This window comes from Callithrix jacchus, chromosome 20, assembly GCF_049354715.1.
Source record: "Callithrix jacchus isolate 240 chromosome 20, calJac240_pri, whole genome shotgun sequence".
Classification (NCBI taxonomy): domain Eukaryota; kingdom Metazoa; phylum Chordata; class Mammalia; order Primates; family Cebidae; genus Callithrix; species Callithrix jacchus.
The window spans coordinates 27557505-27582737 of NC_133521.1; the positions used below are offsets into that span (position 1 = coordinate 27557505).

General features: G+C 41.5%; 1 protein-coding gene across 32 annotated transcripts in view; it reads left to right on the plus strand.

The window, feature by feature from the left end:
- The window catches only part of ZFHX3 (zinc finger homeobox 3), a 1555416-nt gene that overhangs the window by 815 nt on the left and 1529368 nt on the right, over nucleotides 1–25233 (plus strand). For 17 of the 32 annotated variants that reach the window (XM_054248766.2, XM_054248759.2, XM_054248752.2 and 14 more), the window contains exons 2-3: nucleotides 4100–4179; nucleotides 11143–11265. The exons of 7 other annotated variants lie outside the window; for them this stretch is intronic. The gene's annotated coding sequence lies outside the window, so the exon portion shown is untranslated. Of the gene's footprint in view, nucleotides 1–609; nucleotides 654–4099; nucleotides 4180–9338; nucleotides 9509–11142; nucleotides 11266–25233 lie in introns of all 32 variants that reach the window. 8 more of the 32 variants (XM_054248770.2, XM_054248758.2, XM_078357597.1 and 5 more) reach the window with 4 other exon arrangements.

Below are 25233 nucleotides of genomic sequence, written 5' to 3' on the forward strand. Positions count from 1 at the left end.
CTTCCTGATCTCCAAATGTCAAGGAACACACTTGGTCTCTCTTATATGTGGGTGGTGAAAAATATTACCAAAGATTAGACTGAAATTTGGCCACCAATGAGAGACTTTAATGCCTGGTAGTCAGGATTTTTAATGTGTCCACATGTGAATTTGTCTTCTGTCTGCAGCTTGGCTTTATTTTCAGATTTTCTGCTAGATCCACAAGGAAGTAAATGGCAGAATGTGCTTATTATTCATAATTAATTGAAGAGACTCTCAATGCTATCTTTAAGTTTTTTTTTTTTTTTGTACAGATGGTGTCTCACTATGTTGTCCAAGCTGGTCTCAAACTCCCAGCCTCAAGCAATCCTTCCTCCTCAGCCTCCCAAAGTGCTGGGATTACAGGCATGAGCTACCAGTGCTTGGCTACATATTCTTAATTAAAACTAGAAAGATATAAGGGTTAACGAGAAAGAAAACTTAAGAATTGTTGAATCCATTGAGTGCCCATTATATGCCAGCCCTGGTTCAGACACAAATATTTAATCCTTTTAATGAATGCTTCTCAAACTTTGCTATACTTAGAAATCACCTGGAGACCTTGTTAAAATACAGATTCTGATTCTGTAGGTCTGAGTTCGGATCTGAGATTCTGCCTTCTAACAAGCTTTCAGGTGAGGCCCATTCTGTGTTAACAAGGCTTGTGACAACCTTAGGAAGTAGGTATTTTCACATTTACAAATGAAATTTGTTGCTCAAATGTTGCTTTCGAGGTGGGCTTTTTCTGACACTTAGAAAAAATTTCATCTTTCTCCCCCTACCTGTGTTTCTGCTTTAGTTTTCTCTATAGTTTTTACCACTTGTGAATGGTTTGTAGAATTTACCTATTCTGTTCATTGGCTTTGTCTCTTATTAGAATGTAAGCTCTTTTTTAGTTGATAAGCCCTGTTTAGTTTACTTTTTTTTTTTTGATGGGAGAGAGTCTTCCTCTGTCACCTAGGCTGGAATGCAGTGGCACAGTCTTGGCTCACTCCAACCTCTGTCTCCCAGGTTCAAGTGATTCTCATGCCTCAGTCTCTCGAGTAGCTGGGAATGCACCACAGGACTTGGCAAATGTTTGTTTTTAGTAGAAATGGGGTTTCACCATGTTGGCCAGGCTGGTCTTGAATTCTTGACCTCAAAGCGATCTGCCCGCCTCAGTCTCCCAAAGTGCTGGGATTACAGGTATGAGCTACTGTAGCCAGCCTAGTTTACTTTTTAAAAAGTTTTTAAATTTTTTAATTTAGTCTTGCTCTGTCTCTCAGGCTGGAGTGCAGTGGCAGATCTTGGCTCACTACAACCTCTTCCTACTGGGTTCAAGCAATTCTTCTGCCTTAGGCTCCCAAGTAGCTGGGATTACAGGTGTGTGCCACTGTACCCAGCTTATTTTTGTATTTTTAGGAGAGATGGAGTTTCACCATGTTGGCCAGGCTGGTCTGGAACTCCCGACCTCATGATCTGCCCACCTCAGCCTCTCAAAGTGCTGGGATTACAGGTGTGAGCCACCACACCTGGCCCTAGTTTACTTTTATATTACCAGTGTCTTGAAAAGTGCCTGGACTATAGTAGGAGACACTCAGTAATTACTATATAAATGGATCATTAATTATGGTAGTGAAATGAAGATGACAACACGGCTCAGACAGTGGGAAGGATCTTTCCAAGATCACATTGCTTGTCAAGATCAAGCCAGGTTTCTTTATCCCCACTTCCTAATTGGGTAGTCTGCCTGCTTGCAGCAACTGAGGCAAAAGAATTTTGTTAATTTGGCTGGGCTTGGTGGCTCACACCTGTAATCCCAGCCCTTTGGGAGGCCGAGACAGGTGAGTCACGAGGTCATGAGATTGAGACCATCCTGGCCAACATGGTAAAACCCCGTCTGTACTAAAAAAATACAAAAATTGGCTGGGTGTGGTGTTGGTTACTTATAATCCCACCTACTCAGGAGGCTGAGGCAGGAGAATTGCTTGAACCTGGGTGGTGGAGATTGCACTCAGCCAAGATTGCACCACTGTACTCCAGCCTGGTGACAGAGCAAAACTCCATTAAAAAAAAAAAGGCATTAATTTTATAAAGATGCTTAATTTCAAACTTTAAAAAGTGATGTGTTTTATTTCACACTAAGTTTACTTTGCAGTTGTACAGACTAAGCAAGCTGTTTTGAAGCTTATTGGGTGTCTCAAAGCCTAACTCACTGAAGCAGTGTGACATTGACTATGAACTTAAAAAATTATTCAAGTTACACATGATCATTGTGGAAAAAATGAGATTATTCAGATAAATAAAAATGAATATAGAGCTGAGCATGGTGGCCTGTGCCTATAATCCCAGATACTCAGAGGCTGAGGTTGGAGGATTGCTGGAGCCCAGAAGTTCGTGACCTGCCTGAACAGTAGGACCTTCTCACAAATAAATAATTTATTGAAATAAATTACAATCACCTGAAATCTTATCCCATACAGAAAACTACTATTAACCCTGGCCCAAAGGGCTATATGTCTTAAGAGAATTCAGCATTAGCTTTCTACATTCTCTTTTTGCCCTCCAGTGCGACCTTCTCCCATCGCCATCCTCCACTCTGCAGCCAGATTTATTTATATTTATTTACTTATTTGTTTGTTTGTTTTTTTGAGACTGAGTTTCACTCTTGTTGCCCGGGCTGGAGTGCAGTGGTGCCATCTTGGCTTGCTGCAACCTCTACCTCCCAGGTTCAAGCAATTCTCCCACCTTAGCCTCCTGAGTTGCTGAGATTACAGCCACCTGCCTGGCTAATTTTTGTATTTTTAGTAGAGATGGCGTTTCATCATGTTGGCCAGGTGGTCTCAAACTCCTGACCTCAGGCGATCCACCCACCTCGGCCTCCCAAAGTGCTTAGATTACAGGTGTGAGGCACCACCCTGCCCTTATTTTAAAATTTTTAATTTATTATTTTTTTCAAGAGACAGGGTCTCTCTCTGTCACTGAGTTTGGAGTGCAATGGCACAATCATTAGCTCACTGAAGCCCTGAACTCCTGGGCTTAAACGATCCTCCTGCTTTAGCCTCCCAAAGTGTTAGGATTACAGGTATGAGGCACAGTGCCCAGCCCCAGACATATTTTTAAAACAACTTTCTTAATGGAAAACCCCTAGCCTGTGCAAGAGTAGGGGGAATAGTATAATAAAACCCACTGAGCTTAAAGTCTCCCTCACTTTTCCTGTCTGAATCCTAGTTCCTCTCCTTAAATGTAGTCACTGGTTACTAGTTTCTGGTGAATCTTTCAGAAAGTTGATTTAAGATGTATCTTTTGCCATCTATATGCATAGCTTTAAAAATATGCAAATGAATTTAACTCTACATAAAGTTCTAAAATTTGCTCTTTTGTGTTAATAATGTATGATTAACACACTTCCTTATAGCAAATTTAGGTTGCCATCATCATTAATAGCTGCACAGAATGGATTTGATCTCTTCACAATAGACCTTTTCATCTACTCAAGGGCCCAGCTACAACATTACTCTTCATTAGCCTCTATAGGCCTGGAAAGGGCAAAAACTGTACCAAAGATGTTTCTAGAATCTTTAATTCTTCCACTGAGATAGGACTCTTTTGCACTGTAAACTTTGGCAGTCTTCTATAACCAGTGTCTCTGATGTTTTTCTCAATATTCATTTAACAATATGTTGGGTACTAACTCTGTGCCACTGTTTTAAGTACTGTATAGGAATAAACAAAACAAAGCTCTTGCCCTCTTTGAACTTACCGTCTTGTTAGGGGAGATAGACTATAAGCAAATAATAAATATAAATCCCATGTAATATCCCATGTGGTGTCAGAAGGTGTGCTCAGCCTGTCGCACTTGCTTGCCACGATCAAATGTGGCAGGCCCCAATGAATCATGCATCTCGGTGTTCATGCCCTGGTGTTGTCTCTTCCAAAACTGACTATAAGCTTGGGGATGTGACTTGCTTTGCCACATGAGATATTAGCAAGTGTGATACAAACAGAGGCTTGAGGAACACTCTCATGTTGCAGCATGTTCTCTTGGAATGCCCACTCTTGGAACCCTGAGTCATAATAGAGAAATCTGGCTACTTTGCAGGAGAGGCCATATGGAATAGAGGAGAAATGCCTGGCTATTCCCCAGCTATTCCAGCCATTCCAGATGAGGTGCCAAGAAATGTGAGTGAAAAAACCATTGTGAATATTTCAGCCCTAGTAGATAGCATGTGGAGCAGAAGAATTGCCCAGCTGAACCCAGCCCAGGTTATAAAACTCTGCGAAATAATAAGTTATCACTCCTGTTTTAAGTCACTAAGTTTTGGGTGGTTTGTTCTGCAACAATAGATAACAGAAACACTAGGCAATTTGTGAATTCTTTGTGAACCTAAGGTTCTTGGTAAATACAGTATTTGCCAGTTAATGCTTGTTATGTTGGTGAGCTGAGCTAATCATGTTATGTTATGAGATGAGCTGCTCCCTAAGTGTTAGCTCTGTCACTTACTTTCTCAGTGTCATTTGCTGTTTTTACTTTTAATTGAGGGTTATTTAGGCCTGTCTTGGAATATCTCTCAGCTCAAGATAGAGTCTGAGTCTGAAGATGTTTCTAAAGCTAGGCAGCATTTTGGAAACTCATCCCAGCAGGACTGAGTTTGAGAGTGTGGAAAAACTGGAGTATGGTAAAGAAGAAATTCTTGATGCCTCTGAAACCCTTCCCTGTAAGCTTTCTCCCTTTCATCTCTTACTGTGAAGGTAATAGAGAAGAGCATGGGCTGTGAGTCAGATCTAGATTTGAATTTTGCTTTTCCTATTTTCTGGCTAGGATATTTTAAATGGGTCACTTAATCTCTCTAAGCCTCAATTTCCTCTTTGTAAAATAGGGATAGTAGTAGTGCCTGACTCAGGTGAGGGGAGCCAGGTATGGGAGATGACTGGGCTGTCCTAAGCAGAGATGTATTTAAGAGAGTAGTAAGAAATAAGTTTATCTTGGTTGGGTAGGACCAGGTTATAAAGGACACAGGATTTTTATTGTAAGTCAGAAAGTGATATGACATGATAGAAATGACATTTTTAGAAGGTTAATCTGATAGTAGTATGCAAAATAGATTCAAAGGAAGAGAGCTAGTGCTGGACATGGTGGTATGCACCTGTAGTCCCAGCTACTTGGGAGGTTGAGGTGGGAGAATCACTTGAGCCTGGGAGTTCAAGACTAGCCTGAGCAACGTAGCGAGACTCTGTCTCTAAAAAAAGAACAATTTTTTTTTTTCTTTTTAAATAACGAGAACTAGGGAAACCCTGTTAGGAGGAATTTTAAGTAATTCAGTATGAGGTGACAAATACCTGGAGTGGCAGAGGGAACAGAAAAAGAAACGGAGATGCATTTCAGAGAAAAATGGACAGAAAATTGGTGATTTCCTGTGAAAGATGAAGGAATGAATGAATAAAAAATTACTTCAAAGTTTCCTGGCTAAGTGGCATCACTTGAGGCCAAGGTGGGAGGATTGCTTAAGGCTGGGAGTTTGAGATGAGCCTGAACAACATATCAAGACCTTGTCTCTCTCAAAAAAAAAAAAAAAAAAAATTAACTGATCATGGTGGCATGCACCTGTAGTCCCAGCTCCTACTTGGGAGACTGAGGTGGGAGGATTGCTTGAGCCCAGGAGTATGAGGTTACATTGAGCTATGATTGTGCTGCTCCACTCCAGCCTGGGTGACAGAGTGAGACTCTCTTAAATAAATAAAAATGAAAAATTTTACTGGTTCATAATGTTTAAAAATTTTTGAAAATGTTAATATACTTACCAAAGAGAAAAGTATGTTTTCTCTTTCTGATTATAAGAGTAATGCACACTCATTGTTAGAACTTCAAGTAGTACAGAAATATTAAACCTATAAAGTAAAAATCTCCCAGAATCCCACCACCCAGATATAATCACCTGTGACAGTTCAGTGTGTGTTCTTCTAGATGAAATACTTGTTTGAAAGAACCTGATTTCAGAATGTAGTACCAGTTATTGTGCCTCTTTGTTTTAGGGTTACTTGATAATACTGCTCATTTTAAAATTTTAATTCCCCAATCTTATAACTAACTATAGGCATAATTAGTTATATATTTTGTGGTTGAGTCCCACAATTGCTCAGCTCTGCATCTTTGAAGAATGACTGGGAGACTTTGGCTCTGAGTCTTAGCCTTCTTCCAGTGTAATCAGGGAGCTGTTGATGTTCTTTCTGTGTCCTATCCCTTTCATTACATGTACTTTTTTTACTTTTGGCAACATTGCTTTTGGTTTTCTTCATCTCTTAAAATATTTTTGATTTGACTATCAGATGATTGCTCCTACATCCTAAGATAACAAAACTTTTAGGTGAAGAAGATTTAAGTCAGCTTTCATTGTGTGACATGTAAAGAAAGCATGCTTGCTAGTGTTTAGTGTCTGATTCAAAGCGGACATTGTTGTTTCCTCTCTTACATGATGCTCTTTAACGCAGGGTAGACATGTGTCTATTATGAAAAGAGCATGAAGGATTTTCCCTTGTAATTTGTAATTAAGGATTTAATGGTTATCAGATGATCAAAGATTGATTTTGATTTTTCTTATGTGTCAAATGAGGTTTAAGAATTGGAGTCCGAAGGAAACATCATTTTGACTAAAATACATGAAGAGTATAAAGAAGACCACTGGAAAATTGTAAAGAAAGCATTTTCCACATTGTCACCCCTCATTTCAAAATGGAACTGACCTAAAATTATTTCTGATATAATAGTCACTAATGGGGGCTGAATTTATTCAGAGGAATGGAGAAGGACAGTATAAGAAATCCATTTTCTTTTGTTCATTGAATTCTGTGCTGAACTCTGAGAGAATCTGATGAGAGTTTAAGGATAATACATTTTCTTCTCTTTGATCATTTTTATCTTTCAGTTTAGGGAGTTAGCCCCCACAGACTACAGCATCTTAAAAGAGTTTTTATTTTTGCTAAGTCCAGAACAAGGAATAACAGTCTTACAAGCATTTCAGCAATACCTTGAACTTTGCAGTCTTTATTTATCATCTTAAGATATTTTGAAGAAAAAAGAATACATAGCAGAGATACTACCTTTAGCCCAGGCTGTATGTGTTTTGGGTTCAGACATCCTTGGGAATGTCTGGCAAACTAAAGTAGGCCCACTAGAACTCTATTTGTATGAGTCACTGAGAGACGTGCAGTGGCAATCATCTTAGAGAAGAGTCAGATACACTGGTTTGGCCCAGAAACACACCCTCAGTTTTTGGAGAGAAAATAGTGATCCTTGGGATAGTATGAATCTGCCACTCAGAGTTGGCTCTCATTTCAGCCCCTTGTATCTGAGTCCAGAAAGCCATGCTGGGTAAACTTTATGAGAAAACTGAAAGAGCTGTTTTCTAAAAGCTCTTTGAGACATTTGGGCACAAGTAGTAGCACTGCTTATATTATTTCTCTAACAGATTATAATCTAAAACATGGAGAGTGGCTGGGTGTGGTGCCTCATGCCTGTAATCCCGGCACTCTGGGAGGCTGAGGTGGGTGGATCACCTGACATCAGGAATTTGAGACCAGCCTTGCCAACATGGTGAAACGTTGTCTCTACTAAAAATACAAAAAATTAGCTGGGCATAGTGGCACATGCCTCTAATCCCAGCTACTCAGAAGGCTGTGGCAGGAGAATTGCTTGAACCTTGGTAGGCAGAGGTTGCAGTGAGCTGAGATCATGCCACTCTGGCCTGGACCAGAACAAGACTGTACCAAAAAAAAAAAAAGATCAAACAAAAAAACCCAAAAAATATGGAGAGAAGCCTTCTTAACCACTTAACAATTTTGGTCCCTTGTGGCAGCAGTACTTCAGCATGATGGCAGCAGGTGACAAGTTCATAGAAGTTAGTGTTGTCTAGCAATATCAGAAGGCCTGGGGGATGTGGAGACATATGACAGATAGGGGCCAGAGCCCTATGACAGAGGGAAAAACTAAAACCAAGCATATCAGAGGATCACTGTCTGAACTTGTATGTCTGCATGTGCAACATCTCTGGAGTTTTAAAAGTATTTGGGATGGGAGAAACATGGCAAGGGCTGATGTAATTGCCTAATAGCTTCTTCTTGCCTTCTGCACAGATAAAGCCAAATCACTGAGATAGCAGTATTGCAGTAGAGAAAGAGTTTAATAATCATGGGGCCAGCCAAGTGGGAGGATGGGACAGTTATTACTAACATCAGCCAGCCTGAAAGCTCAGAGGATAGAGTTTTCTAAGGATAGTTTGTCAGGAGAGGGCTAGGGAATGGGGAATACTATGAGATACAATCATAGGAAGTTGAAACTGTCTTCTTACTATGAGTCTGTTCCTGGGTGGAGGTCATAGGATTGGTTGAATTAGTGCCTTGGTATGAGTCACAGGTCTATGTGGAATCAGTTGGTGGCCAGAATGCAAAAGTATAAAAAATGCGTTAAATACCAGTCTTAGGTTTTACAATTGTGATGTCATTTATAGGGACAATTAGGTAAGTTACAAATCTTGTAACCACCATAGGTAACTCCTGAGCAGTAAACTACAACTAGTTATTATGTTATCTAACTATGCATAGGTCTTAGTAGAATTCAGGACCTCCTCTAATTCTAATCTTGTGGCTTTTCATTAGTTTTACAAAGACAGTTTTGGTCCAGGAACAAAGAGGGGATTGTTTTGGGAAGGGGCTGTTATCATCCTTGCTTTAAATAGAATGGTATTAGGTATTCATCAAAGACTGCCTAGAAATGGCTCTCTGCTTGTTACAAATTAGATACACATCTCAGGACATCTGTTGGTCATTTAAAAATATCTAAGGTATTCCTTTGGATTTTTCTATCATCTCATAATAAAAGTAAGAAAATAAAAGATCCTAGTGCTTTATTAATCAAGGTCGACAACCTACAAGAAGACATCACAGAATAAGAGAGTAAGATTTTTATTAGTAATATATATGATGGCAAAAAGCATTTTAAAGATACATACATGTGTCTATGTGCATTGGATTGTGATTATGTTATAATTCACTTGTCTGTCATAATGAAAGCTATTGTATATGTAGAATGAAGGTAATCTTTGGAAAATTATTAATGTGCTTCCTGTCTTGTGCCTTTCCTATACAGAATATTTGCTCTAGTTTATTGGAGTCATCCATCTGTGGGTGGGATGTCTGTGAGTTAAGAAGTAAGCCAGAGAGAAAGAGAAAATATTTAGCTTCTGTTGTGCAAGATAGGATTATTGAAGTTAATAGCCCTGCAAGCCAGGGCATTGTCTTGAGAGGTAATTTTCTACATTTTTTTATTCTCCTTGTTTCAAACCTAGGTTGAAGGTCCCAGTTCATAGGATTCTCCTATAGTTTAAGTACTGCCCTGCTTACCACTAAGTCTTAGCTAGAGTCATGAAGAATGGCGATAGGATGTAAGGGAGGTAAAAGAAAACCCAACTCCCTGTCTTCCCAAGCAAGTGAATAAAGAAGAGCAAGGTGGTTAAATGTGAGTGTTTTAGTTCTTCCTTTGAGTGTTGTTTCAGAATAGGAGGTGTGTGGGGTGAATGAGGGTTCCAGAAGGCAGGGAAGAGTTCCTATCTCATGCTTTGTTTGGGACTGAGGATCTCAGATTGCCCTGTGTCTACCTGGGGCCAATTCCATTGCATGGATAGCCCAATGAAGGCCATGGGATGGGGGCTTTCAGGCACCCGCCACCGCATCTGGCTTTTTTTTTTTTGAGACGGAGTTTCGCTCTTGTTACCCAGGCTGGAGTGCAATGGTGCGATCTCGGCTCACCGCAACCTCCGCCTCCTGGGTTCAGGCAATTCTCCTGCCTTAGCCTCCTGAGTAGCTGGGATTACAGGCACACGTCACCATGCCCAGCTAATTTTTGTATTTTTAGTAGAGATGGGGTTTCACCATGTTGACCAGGATGGTCTCGATCTCTTGACCTTGTGATCCACCCCCCTCGGCCTCCCAGAGTGCTGGGATTACAGGTGTGAGCCACCGCACCTGGCCTTTTTTTTTTTTTAAGATGGAGTCTCGCTTTTTTGTCCAGGCTGAAGTACAGTGGCGTGATCTCAGCTCACTGCAACCTCAGCCTCCTGGGTTCGGGATTCTCCTGCCTCAGCCTCCCAAGTGACTGGGACTTCAGGCATGTGCCACCACACCCAGCTAATTTTTGCATTTTTAGTAGAAACAGGGTTTTCATCATGTTGGCCAGGTTGGTCTTGATCGCTTGACCTCATGATCTGCCTGCCTCTCAGCCTATAAAAGTGCTGGGTTTACAGGCGTGAGCCACCATGCGTAGCCCTAATTTTTGTATTTTTAGTAGAGATGGGGTTTTGCCATGTTGGCCAGTGTGGTTTTGAACTCCTGACCTTAAGTTACCCACCTGCCTTGGCCTCTCAAAATGCTGGGATTACAGGCATGAGCCATCATGTCTGGCTGAGATGGAAACTTTTCTGAAGAGATTGCTTGCTTTAAACCAATTTGGATATTTAATTTGATTTTGTTTTTGTAGCGGTGGGGATCTTGCTGTGTTGCCCAGTCTGGTCTCAAACTCCAGCCTCAAGCAGTCTTTCCCATTACATGTGAAAAAAATAACTTTTTAAAAATTAGGCAGAACTTCATAAGCCTCCACATGCTGATATTTGCATTCGAATGTCAGGTTAACTATGAGTTCAGTTTGTGTCCTATGTTGGTAGGTACTGCAATCCCAAACTCTGCACTTTTTTTTTTTTTTTTTTGAGATGGAGTCTTGCTCTGTCACCCAGGCTGGAGCGCACTGGCATGATCTTGGCTCCCTGTAATCTCCGCCTCCCAGGTTCAAGTGATTCTCCTGCCTCAGCCTCCCAAATAGATGGGATTACAAGTGCTCGGTACTAAGCCTGGCTAATTTTTGTATTTTTGATTTCACCATGTTGGCCAGGCTGGTCTTGAACTCCTGACCTCAGGTGATCCACCGTTCTTGGCCTCCCACAGTACTAAGATTACAGGCATGAGGCATTGTGCCTGGCCACTACACTTTCTTTCCTCACTCATAAATACATAAATACTGAATGCTGTATGTGGAAACTAACTGTAGTATACCTTGGGTCAGAGGAAGAGAACTCTAATTTCTCTTCTTTTTTTTTTTAGACACGGGCTTTGCTCAGTCACCTAGGCTGGAATGCAGTGACTCAATCTTGGCTTACTGCAACCTCTACCTCCTGATTTCAAGTGATTCTCCTGCCTTAGCTTCCTGAGTAGCTGGGATTACAGGTACCCGCCATCATGTCCAGCTAATTTTTGTATTTTTGCAGAGACAGGTTTTACCATGTTGGCCAGGCTGGTCTTGAACTCCTGACCTCAGGTGATCCTTCTGCCTTGGCCTCCCAAAGTGTTGGGATTACAGGCATGAGCCACCACACCTGGGAGAGAATGCTAATTTCTCTAGAAAACTTAGGCAAGTTTTCTTTTCAAAACACCCTGAGTTGCTAAGAATCTTTTGTGTGTTTTCTGTGGTTGTGCCCAATTTGTATGAAAATAGTCAGTTCATTATCTTTGTTGTTGTTGTTGTTTTGATACAGGGTCTTGCTGTTTCACCTGCACTGGCATGTAGTGGTGTGATCATAGTTCACCGCACTCTTAACCTCCTGGGCTCAAGCAATCCTCCCACCTTAGCCTTCTGAGTAGCCGAGATGACAGGCATGTGCCACCATGCCTGGCTAATTTTTTTATTTTTTATTTTTTTAGAGACAGAGTCTTGCTACGTTGCCCAAGCTGATCTTGAACTTCTGGGTTCAAGCGATCCTCCTACCTTGGCCTCTATTAAAATATCTTAAGCCTAAAACGCTTTCCTGAATTCCAATCTGGATAGGCTTCTGCCTACAGGATCTCCCCATCCAGATTTCTATGTCCCATAAGCACCTCAAGTTGACCAGTACAGAGTTGAACTTGCTATTTTCCCTTCCAGACTTGTTCCTTCTTCTGTATTCCTGAGCTTAGCAGACACCCCCACCATCGAAGGGACCTAGTCAGGCATGTGGATGTCATTCTAGAGATTCTCCTCCTTTTCCACAGAAATATAATTAGTCAGTGAGCATCTATTCCTGCAAATGGCTTAAGAGACTTGTCACTTTCTGGCCCCTGAGTGTTCTAGCTTTGTTACTTGCCACCTAAATGCCAGCCACAGGGACAATCCCCCTGCTGTGTTCACTTGCTCCTGCCCTGGTCCTTTTGCACATGTTTTCTCTCTGCCTGCAGTGTCCTTCCCTTGTTGTCTGCTTGAAGAACCCCTCACTCATCCTTTAGTCTCAGCTCAGGAGCCTTTGTGAAGACCTTGTCCCCGGGACAGTTAGACTGAAGCATTTTGCACATGGGTTCTTCTTGTACTTACAGTGCCATCTAGTCCCTGTTTGTTCTCAGGCTACCATGGTACAATGAGGGGCCCTGGAGGGTGGGGGTTTTATGCTACTCATTTTGTATCTCAAGGCAGGCCAGTGCTAGGCACCTAAGAGCTCTCAGTCATAAATGCTTGTTGAATGAATGAAACTCTCAAAGGCATGTTTTTAAAAACTTCTAATAATTTTATGATTATTATAATTTACTTTTGATTCTTTCCAGGAATGTAGGTAAGTGAACATTTGTATCACTAAGAGGTCTTGTGTACATGGTGCTGACCTTTCAGTTGGTTCTGAATGTTTTAAATGTTTTCTTACTTCTGAGCAAGCTCAATGACTACACACATGGCCCTCAATTTGTCTTCTTCAGTTTAACCTCCTTAAAGGTGGGGCTTGTTTTTTGCTACATATTGTATAGTGATACAGGAATCCTAATACGTGTAAGAAATGTAAAGTACCAGTTTGATGTAGTTTGGATATTTGTCCCCACCAAAATCTCATGTTGAACTGTGATACGGATGGCTCTGTGTCCCCGCCCAGTTCTCATGTCATATTGTAGTCCTCAGTGTTGGAAGTGAGGCCTTGTGGGAGGTGATTGGGTCATGGGGGCAGAATTCCCCCCAGTTGCTGTTCTCATGATGGAGTTCTCATGGGATCTGATTGTTTCGAAGTGTGTGGCACCTCCCTACCCTCTGTCTTCCTCTTGCTCCTGGTGACATGAGGTGCCAGCTCTCCCTTTGCTTTCCTCCATGATTGTAAGCTTCCTGAGACCTCCCAAGAAGTTGAGCAGATGCCACCATCATGCTTCCTGTATAGTCTGCAAAACCACTAGCCAATTAAACCTCTTTTCTTTATAAATGGGGGTGGAATCCTCATGGCTGGTGCAGTCTTTGTGATAGTGAGTTCTCATGAGATCTGGTCATATAAAAGTGTGTGGCACCTCCCTGGCCCCACTCTCGCTCTTGCTCTTGCTTTTACCTTATGAGTGCCTACTCCTGCTTTGGCTTCTGCTGTGAGTAAAAGCTTTCTGAGGCCTCCCTAGATCAGATGCTGGCACCATACCTTCTGTGCAGCCTGCAGAACTCTGAGCCAATTAAAACTCTTTTAATATAAATTACCCTCTCAGGTATTTCTTTATAGCAAGATAAGAATGGCCTAATGTAGAGTTTTTAAAAAGTACTCTGTGAATATTTAACTGTTAATATAATGTATTACTAGAGTAATGCGTCAGAAAAAAGCCTGGAAGGAATTACACCAAATTGTTAACAGTGGTTGTCTTTGAGTAGTGACAATGAGTAGAGTATATTTCATTTTTTGCTGTTCTGTGTTTTCCAGTTTTTACTGTAGTTTGTTATTACCAGTATTGGTTTTTAGTAGAAATCACTGAAGTTAGGTTATCCTATTAGCAGGGCAGTAGACCATTGTGCAGCTTCTACAAGCAGACTGAATTGTACATTTTAACATCCTTAGTTTCCTCATCTGTAAAAAGGGACAATAATACAAATGGTTAGTGTACTAATATACTTGTATTCTGGATCACTCTTGATTGCTAGTGGTGGAATCCTACTTTAACCAGCTGAAGCACAAAGGGAAATTTATTATCTCATATTACAGGCAATTTAAAGGGCCCTGATGGTCCAGGATTTCAAATGAAGTTTCTCTCTCCACCTTTCAGTACCCTTTGGTGGTTTGGCTCCATTTTCAGACCAATTTTCTGCTAGTGACTGGGAAACAGATGGCTAGACAGCCCCAGGTTTACATCTTTAAAGGAAACTATACCTTGAACTCTAAATCTTTATTTAAGAAACTTGATTGGCTTTGCAGGACCCTGGTTATCAACTTAAAAATCACAAGATCTATAAATTTGGAAAGGAGAACTTGATTTCTTATCAAGGGTTGCAACCTGCAGCTAGCTATCCTGCAGGCTGGGAAGCATAGCCTCTGGCAGAAACCAAAAGCAGATACTTTGAGGGAGGGAAGGGTGGAATGAATTTATGCCAAATGGGTTGACTAAATACATATATTCAACAGGTTTTAGGAGGAGCTATGAATATTCACACAGGGGAGGATGCATGCATGCATAGTAAGCAAACGTGCATTACATATGTCCCATGTACACTTTGGGTGGAGACTTAATATTTATTTCTTTTATGTTATGTTTTGAGATGGAGTCTGTGTTACTCAGGCTGGCCTCAAACCTCTGGGCTCAAGCACTCTTCCTGACTCAGCTTCCCAAAGTACTGCATTTATAGGTATGAGCCACTTTCCCCAACTAAGATTTAACATCTAAATGTATTAAAATTAGGCTCTATATGTCAAAAGGTGAAATGGGGGACCCAGAGCCATCCTGTGTCCTGCCAGAGACAGTCCATGGTTGGTGGCCTCTTATCAGGAAGGGGGATGCAGGTTAATTGTGTTGGAACTGCAAAAATGAGGGGAGTTCAGTGAAATCCATGGAGCAAGTTATTTGAAATTACTGGTTTCTGTTTAACCCTTAGGAAAGACCGTCTAATGGCAGTTAATGAGGTAGTCGGTCTAATGAGGGGTGTCTAAGCTCCTGTCCCATCATCAGTGGCTCAGTTTTTAAGGTTTCTCTCTGGGGTCCCCTTGGCTAAGAAGTGGTTCATTCAGTCAGTTCAGAGGCTTAGGATTTTATTTTTTTTTCCCAGTGGCCATCCCTGAACTAACCACTGTGCCTAGGAGAATGGAATTTTCTGTTTAGTTTGGGATCAACTTGGGAATGGGGAAACTGTCATGTATTAGCTCACCAGGATCACCTGAGATAGGGAAGGACAAAGGGGGTGCCGTCACCAAAAGGGGGAATGAGTGCTGGGCAGGCCAAACAAGTCTATCCTGTGATATGAAGAACTTAGCACAATTGCTGGAACATAGTAAGAACCTAACAGATGTTAGACATGGTTGTCATTAGAGTGTAGGATTATCATCATCATTATCTTTTATAATAGGTTATAAATATTATAATAGGTTATAATAGGACTTTTCAATGGGCATGGTGGCTCATGCCTGTAATCCTAGCACTTTGGGAGGCCGAGCTGGGAGAATCACTTGAGCACAGGAGTTCAAGACCAGCCTGGGAAATAGAGGAGGCTTCATCTCTATATTAAAAAAAATTATACTTTTATTTCCTGGTATTTAATTCAATTTAATTTTTTTTTAAGACTCTGTCTCACTCTTGTCTGCCAGGCTGGAGGGCAGTGGTGTGATCTTGGCTCACTGCAACCTCCACCTCCTGTGTTCAAGCGATTCGCTTGCCTCAGCCTCCTGGGTAGCTGGGTTTACAGGTGCCTGCCACCATGGCCAGTTAATTTTTGTATATATATATATTTATTGCATTTTAGGTTTTGGGGTACATGTGAAGAACATGCAAGATTGTTGCATAGGTACACACATGGCAGTGTGATTTGCTGCCTTCCTCACCTTCACCTATATCTGGCATTTCTCCCCATGCTATCTCTCCCCAACCCCAACTCCCCACCCCCTGCTGTCCCTCCCCTATTTCCCCCCAACAGACCCCAGTGTGTGATGCTCCCCTCCCTGTGTCCATGTGTTCTCATTGTTCAACACCCACCTATGAGGGAGAACATGCGGTATTTGATTTTCTGTTCTTGTGTCAGTTTGCTGAGAATGATGGTTTCCAGGTTCATCCATGTCCCTACACAGGACACTAACTGATCATTTTTTATGGCTGCATAATGTTCCATGGTGTATATGTGCCACATTTTCCCTGTCCAGTCTATCATCGATGGACATTTGGGTTGGTTCCAGGTCTTTGTTATTGTGAACAGTGCTGCAGTGAACATTCGTGTGCATGTGTCCTTATAGTAGAACAATTTATAATCCTTTGGATATATACCCAGTAATGGGATTGCTGGGTCAAATGGAATTTCTATTTCTAGATCCTTGAGGAATCGCCATACTGTCTACCACAATGGCTGAACTAATTTACACTCCCACCAACAGTGTAAAAGTGTTCCTGTTTCTCCACATCCTCTCCAGCATCTGTTGTCTCCAGATTTTTTAATGATCGCCATTCTAACTGGCGTGAGATGGTATCTCAATGTAGTTTTGATTTGCATTTCTCTAATGACCAGTGATGGTGAGTATTTTTTCATATGTTTGTTGGCCTCATGTATGTCTTCTCTTGTAAAGTGTCTATTCATATCCTTCACCCACTTTTGAATGGGCTTGTTTTTTTCTTGTAAATCTGTTTTAGTTCTTTGTAAATTCTGGATATCAGCCCTTTGTCAGATGGGTAGACTGCAAAAATTTTTTCCCATTCTGTTGGTTGCCAATTCACTCTAATGACTGTTTCTTTTGCTGTGCAGAAGCTGTGGAGTTTGATTAGGTGCCATTTGTCTATTTTGGCTTTTGTTGCCAATGCTTTTGGTGTTTTGGTCATGAAGTTCTTGCCTACACCTGTGTCCTGAATGGTTTTGCCTAGATTTTCTTTTAGGGTTTTTATGGTGTTAGGTCTTATGTTTAAGTCTTTAATCCAACCGGAGTTAATTTTAGTGTAAGGTGTCAGGAAGGGGTCCAGTTTCTGCTTTCTGCACATGGCTAGCCAGTTTTTCCAAACCATTTATTAAATAGGGAATCTTTCCCCATTGCTTGCTTTTGTCAGGTTTGTCAAAGATCAGATAGTTGTAGATGTGTGATGTTGCCTCCGAGGCCTCCCTTCTGTTTCATTGGCCTATATCTCTGTTTTGGTACCAGTACCATGCTGTTTTGATTACTTTACTGTAGCCTTGTAGTCTAGATTGAAGTCCGATAGTGTGATGCCTCCCACTTTGTTCCTTTTGCTTAGAATTGACTTGGCTATGCGGGCTCTCTTTTGGTTCCATATGAAGTTTAAGGTGTTTTTTTCCAGTTCTGTGAAGAAGGTCATTGGTAGTTTGATGGGGATAGCTTTGAATTTGTAAATTACTTTGGCCACTATGGTCATTTTCACGATATTGATTCTTTCTAACAATGAACATGTAATGTTTCTCCATCGGTTTGTGTCCTCTCTTATTTCATTGAGCAGTGTAGTTCTCCTTGAAGAGGTCCTTTACATTCCTTGTTAGTTGTATTCCTAGGTATTTTATTCTCTTTGTAGGAATTGTCAATGGCAGTTCGTTCTTGATTTGGCTCTCTTTCAGTCTGCTATTGGTGTATAGGAATGCTTGTGATTTTTGCACATTGATTTTGTATCCTGACACTTTGCTGAAGTTGCTTATCAGTTTCAGGAGATTTTGGGCTGAGACAATGGGATTTTCTGGATGTACAATCATGTCATCTGCAAATAGAGACAATTTGACTTCCTCCTTTCCTATTTGAATACCCTTTTATTTCTTTTTCTTGCCTGATTGCTCTGGCTAGAACTTCCAGTACTATATTGAATAGGAGTGGTGAGAGAGGGCATCCTTGTCTAGTGCCAGATTTCAAAGGGAATGCTTCCAGTTTTTGCTCATTCAGTATGATATTGGATGTTGGTTTGTCATAAATAGCTTTTATTATTTTGAGATATGTTCCATCAATACCTAGTTTATTGAGGGTTTTTAGCCTAAAGAGCTGTTGAATTTTGTCAAAGGCCTTTTCTGCATCAATTGAGATAATCATGTGGTTTTTGTTTTTGATTCTGTTTATGTGGTGAATTACATTTATAGACTTGTGTATGTTGAACCAGCCTTGCATCCCTGGGATGAAGCCTGCTTGATCATGGTGGATAAGCTTTTTCATGTGCTGTTGTAATCAGTTTGCCAGTATTTTATTGAAGATTTTTGCATCTATGTTCATCATGGATATTGGCCTGAAGTTTTCTTTTCTTGCTGAATCTCTGCCAGGTTTTGGTATCAGGATGATATTGGTCTCATAAAATGATTTGGGAAGGATTCCCTCTTTTCGGATTATTTGGAATAGTTTCAGAAGGAATGGTACCAGCTCCTCTTTGTGTGTCTGGTAGAATTCGGCTGTGAACCCATCTGGACCTGGCTTTTTTTGTGTGGTAGGCTCTTAACTGCTGCCTCAACTTCAGACCTTGTTATTGGTCTATTCAGGGTTTTGACTTCTTCCTGGTTTAGGCTTGGGAGGAGGCAAGTGTCCAGAAATTTATCCATTTCTTCCAGGTTTACTAGTTTACATGCATAGAGTTGTTTGTAATAATCTCTGATGATGATTTGAATTTCTGTGGAATCTGTGGTGATATCCCCTTTATCATTTTTTATTGCATCTATTTGATTATTCTCTCTTTGCTTTTTTATTAATCTGGCTAGTGGTCTGTCTATTCTGTTGATGTTTTCAAAAAAACAGCTCCTGGATTTATTGATTTTTTGAAGGTTTTTTTTTTTTGTGTGTGTGTCTATCTCCTTCAGTTCTGCTCTGATCTTAGTTATTTCTTGTCTTCTGCTAGATTTTGAGTTTTTTTTGATCTTGCTCCTCTAGCTCTTTCAATTTTGACGATAGGGTGTCGATTTTAGATCTTTCCTTGCTTCTCATGTGGGCATTTATTGCTATATATTTTCCTCTAGATACTGCTTTAAATGTGTTTCAGAGATTCTGGTATGTTGTGTCTTCGTTCTTGTTGGTTTCAAAGAACATCTTTATTTCTGCCTTCATTTAATTGTTTATCCAGTCAACATTCACGAGCCAGTTGTTCAGTTTCCATGAAGCTGTGCGGTTCTGAGTTAGTTTCTGAATTCTGAGTTCTAACTTGATTGCACTGTGGTCTGAGACTGTTTGTTATGATTTCCATTCTTTTGCATTTGCTGAGGAGTGATTTACTTCCAATTATGTGGTCAATTTTAGAGTAGGTGTGATGTGGTGCTGAGAAGAATGTTTATTCTCTGGATTTGGGGTGGAGAGTTCTGTAAATGTCTATTAGGTTTGCTTGTTCCAGGTCTTAGTTCAAATCCTGGATATCCTTGTTAATTTTCTGTCTCATTGATCTGTCTAATATTGACAATGGGGTGTTAAAGTCTGCCACTATTATTGTGTGGGAATCTAAGTCTCTTTGTAAGTCATTAAGAACTTGCCTTATATATCTGGGTGCTCCTGTATTGGGTCCATATATATTTAGAATCATTAGCTCTTCTTGTTGCATTGATCCTTTTACCATTATATAATGTCCTTCTTTGTCTCTTTTGATCTTTGTTGCTTTAAAGTCTATTTTATCCGAGACGAGAATTGCAGCTCCTGCTTTTTTTTGCTCTCCATTTGCTTTGTAATCTTCCTCCATCCCTTTATTTTGAGCCTTTGTGTATCTTTGCATGTGAGATGGGTTTCCTGGATACAGCACACCAATGAGTTTTGGGTTTTTATCCAATTTGCCAGTCTGTGTCTTTTGATTGGGGCATTTAGCTCATTTACATTTAGGGTTAATATTGTTATGTGTGAATTTGATCCTGCCATTTTGATGCTAGTTGGCTGTTTTGTCCATTAGTTGATGCAGTTTCTTCATTGTGTTGGTGCTCTTTACCATTTGGTATGTTTTTGGAGTGGCTGGTACTGGTTGTTCCTTTCTATGTTTAGTGCCTCTTTCAGGAGCTCTTGTAAACCAGGCCTGGTGGTGATAAAATCTTTGAGTACTTGCTTTTTCGCAAAGGATTTTATTTTTCCTTCACTTATGAAGCTCAGTTTGGCTGGATATGAAGTTCTGGGTTGAAAGTTCTTTTCTTTAAGGATGTTGAATATTCACCCTCACTCTCTTCTGGCTTGTAGGGTTTCTGCCGAGAGATCTGCTGTGAGTCTGATGGGCTTCCCTTTGTGGGTAACTCGACCTTTCTCTCTGGGTGCCCTTCGCATTTTCTCCTTCATTTCAACTCTGGTGAATCTGACAATTATGTGCCTTGGGGTTGCTCTTCTTGAGGAATATCTTTGTGGTGTTCTCTGTATTTCCTGGACTTGAATATTGGCCTGCCTTGCTAGGTTGGGGAAGTTTTCCTGGATAATATCCTGAAGAGTATTTTCCAGCTTGGATCCGTTCTCTCCGTCACATTCAGGTACACCTATCAAACATAGATTAGGTCTTTTCACATAGTCCCATATTTCTTGGAGACTTTGTTTATACCTTTTTACCCTTTTTTCTCTAATCTTGCCTTCTCAAATGCCTTGCATTTTCATTGCATTTCATTGAGTTGATCTTTGACCTCTGATATCCTTTCTTCTGCTTTGTCAATTCAGCTGTTGAAACTTGTGTATGCTTCGTGAAGGTCTCCTGTTGTGTTTTTCAGCTCCATCGATTCACTTATATTCCTCTCTAAGTTGTTTATTCTTGTTAGCATTTCATCAAATCTTTTTTCAAGGTTCTTAGTTTCTTTGCATTGGGTTAGAACATGTTCTTTTAGCTCACAAAATTTTCTTATTATCCACCTTCTGAAGCCTGATTCTGTCAATTCGTCACACTCATTCTCCATCCAGCCTTGTTCCCTTGCTGGTGAGGAGTTGTGTTTCCTTATAGGAGGAAAGGGGTTCTGGTTTCAGGTGTTTTCATCCTTTTTACACTGGTTTCTTCCCATCTTTGTGGATTTATCCACCTGTTGTCTTTGTAGTTGTTGACTTTCAGATTGGTTCTCTGAGTGGACATCCAGTTTGTTGATGATGAAGTTATTTCTTTCTGTTTCTTAGTTTTCCTTCTAATAGTCTGGCCCCTCTGCTGTAGGACTGCTGAGGTCCACTCCAGGTCCTGCTTGCCTGGGGATCACCTGCAGTGGCTGCAGAACAGTAAGGGTTGCTGCCAGTTTCTTCTTCTGCTATCTCTGTCCCAGAAGAATACCCACCAGATGTCAGTCTGAGCTCTCCTTTATGAGGTGACTCTTTGGATATTTGGGGGTCAGGGAGCTGCTTGAGGAGACAGTCTGCCATTTATAGGAGCTCAGGTGTTGAGCTGTGAGCTCCATTTTTCATTCAGAGCTACTGGGCAGGTACGTTTAAGTCTGTGGCAGCAGAACTCATAAACCTCCCCCGCCTTTTTTTCTCAGGTTCTCTGTCCCGGGGAGTTAGCACTTTTTTTATGAGTTTCTGTTGTGTTGCTGCCTTTTTTCAGGGCTGCCCTGAGCAGCGAGGAAGCAGCCTTGTCACTGTCTCCCTGCAGAAACTTTGCTGTGCTGCTGTGGGCTCCGCCCAGCTGCTATGTGAACTTCCCTGCAGTTCTGTTTATATGGGTGTAGTTAGAACTGCCTTGGCAATGGTGGCCCACCTCTGTAATGGCGGACTCTCTCTGTAATGGCGGGCTGCCTCGGCAATGGCCGCCTGCCTCAGCAATGGCAAACTACCTCCGTAGTGGTGGACTGCCTCGGTAATGGCAGACACCCCTCCCCCACAGGGCTGGACCATCCCGGGTTCAGCTGTGCTTGCTGTGAAACTCTCAGTCCAGAGCATTTATGATTGCTGTTTTTTTGTGGAGTGGGACCAGCTGAGCCTGATCACCTGGCTCCCTGCCTCAGAGCCGCCCCCTCTTTTTATTTTTGTTTTTTTTTTTTAGTTGAACAGTTGACTGTCTCCCAGGTGTTCCAGTCACCTGTTGAAAAGACACCAGGATCCCATGTGTGATTTCCCATGTGGCGACCCACCGCACCAGCTGAAACAGCTGCGCTGAGATTCGTGGCGGTTTTTTGCCTGGGAATCTCCTGGCCTGGCTCCCTGTTTCAGTCCCCTTTTTAATCAGATGAATGGGTAACTCTCCCAGGAGCTCCAATCACCAGCTAAAATGGCGCCCGGACCCGTGTATTTTGTATGACCACCACACTGGGGTGCCAGCAAAACCGCTGGCCAAAACAGCCACACTGGCCAAAACAGCTGCACTGGTGGCCCATGGGGCTCCTCTGCCTGGGAATCTGCTGGTCTGTGGGCAATAAAAATCCATCTGGAAATGTGGCATCCACTCACCTTCCATGCTTTTGCTGGGAGATACAATCCTGAGCTGCTCCTAATCGGCCATGTTGGATCCCTCCTAATTTTTGTATTTTTTAGTCACCCAGCAGAGTAAGAGTTGAAATTCACTTTTGTATGTACTATTTCTTCATCCTTGTCTTTTACCTTGGGTGTTTTTGGTTTATGAAAATTGTGTTTTTTGGTTGGGTGAGGTGGCTTATGCCTATAATCTTAGCACTTTGGGAGGCTGAGGAGGGTGGATCACCTGAGGTCAGGAGTTCGAGACCAGCCTGGCTAAATTGGTGGAACCCTGTCTCTACTAAAATAAAAAATTAGCAGGGCATGGTGGTGCGTGCTTATAATCCCAGCTACTTGGGAGGCTGAGGCAGAAGAATTGCTTGAACCTGGGAGGCAGAGGTTGCAGCAAGCTGAGATTGTGCCCCTGCACTCCAGCCTGGGCAACAGAGTGAGACTCCATTCAAAAAAAAAAAAAAGAGAAAAATAAAGAAAATTGTGTGTTTTAAAACTTCCTGTTTCTCAAATGTATTTATAATCATTTGATCATTTTAATTTTTCCCATGGCTAATTGTTATGTAGCAGGAGCAACCACGGGAAATGGATCTCTCGAACACTGAATAAAGGAGGGAAGAGTTTATTCGGCTGGGAGACCAGGCAGTAATTTGTCAAAAGCCCAGCTCATTTAATAAAGGAAGGTTCTGCCTTTATATAGGCTTATACTTTAGATGTTACACGTGGAAGAATCTTAGAGGTTTATAGCTTTAGGAATCACATATGAAAGGGTTCCAGTCTACAGTTTAGGACTCACATGCGAAAAGGTCTCTGTTTACAGTTTCAGGAATCACGTATGAAAGGGTTCTGGTTTACCGTTTTAGGACTCACATGTGAAAAGGTCTCTGTTTATGGTTTCAGGAATCACATATCAAACGGTTCTGGTTTACAGTTTTAGGACTCACATGTGAAAAGGCCTCTGGTTTGATCTTGTTTTAAGTAAAAATAGTGTCTTCCAGAGAGTTTCCCTAAGACCAAGTGTGTTATTTTCAGGAAGGAGATTCAGGAGGTGCCAGCTGGCCTGCTCTCTCTTCTATTGAGCTGCACAGTGGATGAGAGAGGGGAAGGGAATTGCAGATGCCTGGGTCTCCTTCCTCAGTTACAGAAAGACCTGGTTTGTTTAAAGAGGTTTTCCTTGTTTTATGCTTTGCACAAGCGATGACCCTATGTGTTGGCCTTGGATACCTACCTGCTTGTTATTCCTCTTGTTGTCATATTTCATTTAGCTGCAAATTAAAAAGAACTAAAAAAATTACAGCATTTTCTAGTGCATATCCAGGAAATGGAACTCTCCACAGGAAGCTTTGCATGGTACAAATATGTTAGCAAATCACTTTCCATTGTGCTTTGAGAGCCTGTGAGGCCGTCACAATGGAGCACAGTTCACCGATCTTGGATGAAGCCCAGAGAGATCATGGTGTGTAGACTGCAGGAAACCTCCCATCTGAAGAGTTAATTTTCTTTCAGAATCTGTGTTAGAGGCTGCTGAGATTAAAACAAGACACTTTAAGATTGGTCTAGGAACACTTATAACTGTTGACTATAAAAAGAAAAAACCCAGGAGGTCAGATTCAGCCTTGGAAGTTACTTTGGTTTAAGCCTCATAAGACCTTCATTTTGAATTTTCCTCCTCTTTGATTATGCATCCTTTCTGCTTTAATAAAAAGAATTCATTAAATTAACATAAATAAGCAAACAACTAGTTTAGTCTCTTGAATATTTTAAGATGTCTTGAGGCTACTTTTGTTTTTGTGGCTGCTGGGGATCAGAAAAAGTACAATGCTTTTGGCCTGCTGAGTGCTTTGAACTAAAGGAGAACCAAGGTCTCTCTCACCTTCTCCCACCCCCTGTCTCTTGCCCCTCTTTTCCTTTCTAAGCTGTGGGAGTGGCTTTCTCTGATGTTTCCTTATCTCACTAAGGAAAGTTCCTCCAAGAGGAATGTAATTGTCATGAGCCCTCTGCTTATAATCTCATCAAACAGCAAAGACAAACTCACAGGAAAGGAGACTAAAAAGGTCTGCATCACCTATTCTTCTGAGGACACTACCTAAGAGACTTTATCTGCATAACAAGACAGCCTTTGTTCATTGTATTTCCTCTCCTCAACCTCCTAGAAATCCCAACTTCCGTTTCTTTTTCTTGGAGTTGGAGTCTCACTGTGTTGCCAGGCTGGAGTGCAGTGGCCTGATCTCAGCTCACTGCAACCTCTGCCTCCCAGGTTCAAGCGATTCTTGTGCCTCAGCCTCCCAAGTAGCTGCAACTACAGGTGCGCACCACTATGCCCAGCTAACTTTTTGTATTTTAGTAAAGATGGGGTTCCACCATGTTGCCCAGGCTGAACTCCTAAGCTCAGGCAGTCTGTCTGCCTTGGCCTCCCAAAGTGCTAGAATTAGAGGTGTGAGCCACCATGCCCAGCCTCAACCCATTATTTTATTCTGTAGCTCAGGATACTACATAAACTTCAACCATCTGGACTTGAATCCACCTTTGCAAAAATTATGTCAGTGAGAAAATTATGTCAGTGAGGAGGTGTGAAGTGGCCAATGCCCCCCTCTTGCCATTAGCTTTCAGGTTGCCTTAGTTATTCCTTGGCTTAGGCCAAGCTAACTTTGGAAGACATTTAGGTTATAGTTTAAATGATAGTAGCCCTTCCCTAAAACTCAACCACTGCTAATAAGAGACTGCGAGGGTAGTTGGTGGAGAGGAGCTAATTCTGCTAAGGTGTAGACTGGTCACAAGATAAGCAACTTCCCCAGTTACACCTGCAGATAACATCACTGTGGTGGATTGGCTTTTTGAGATATCTTTTCAGGTTTTTTTGCATGTTTGACACCATGGCTCCAAAGGGACCCAATGGCTCAGTCACAGGAAAGGGATCCCAATCCAGACCCCAAGAGAGGGTTCTTGGATC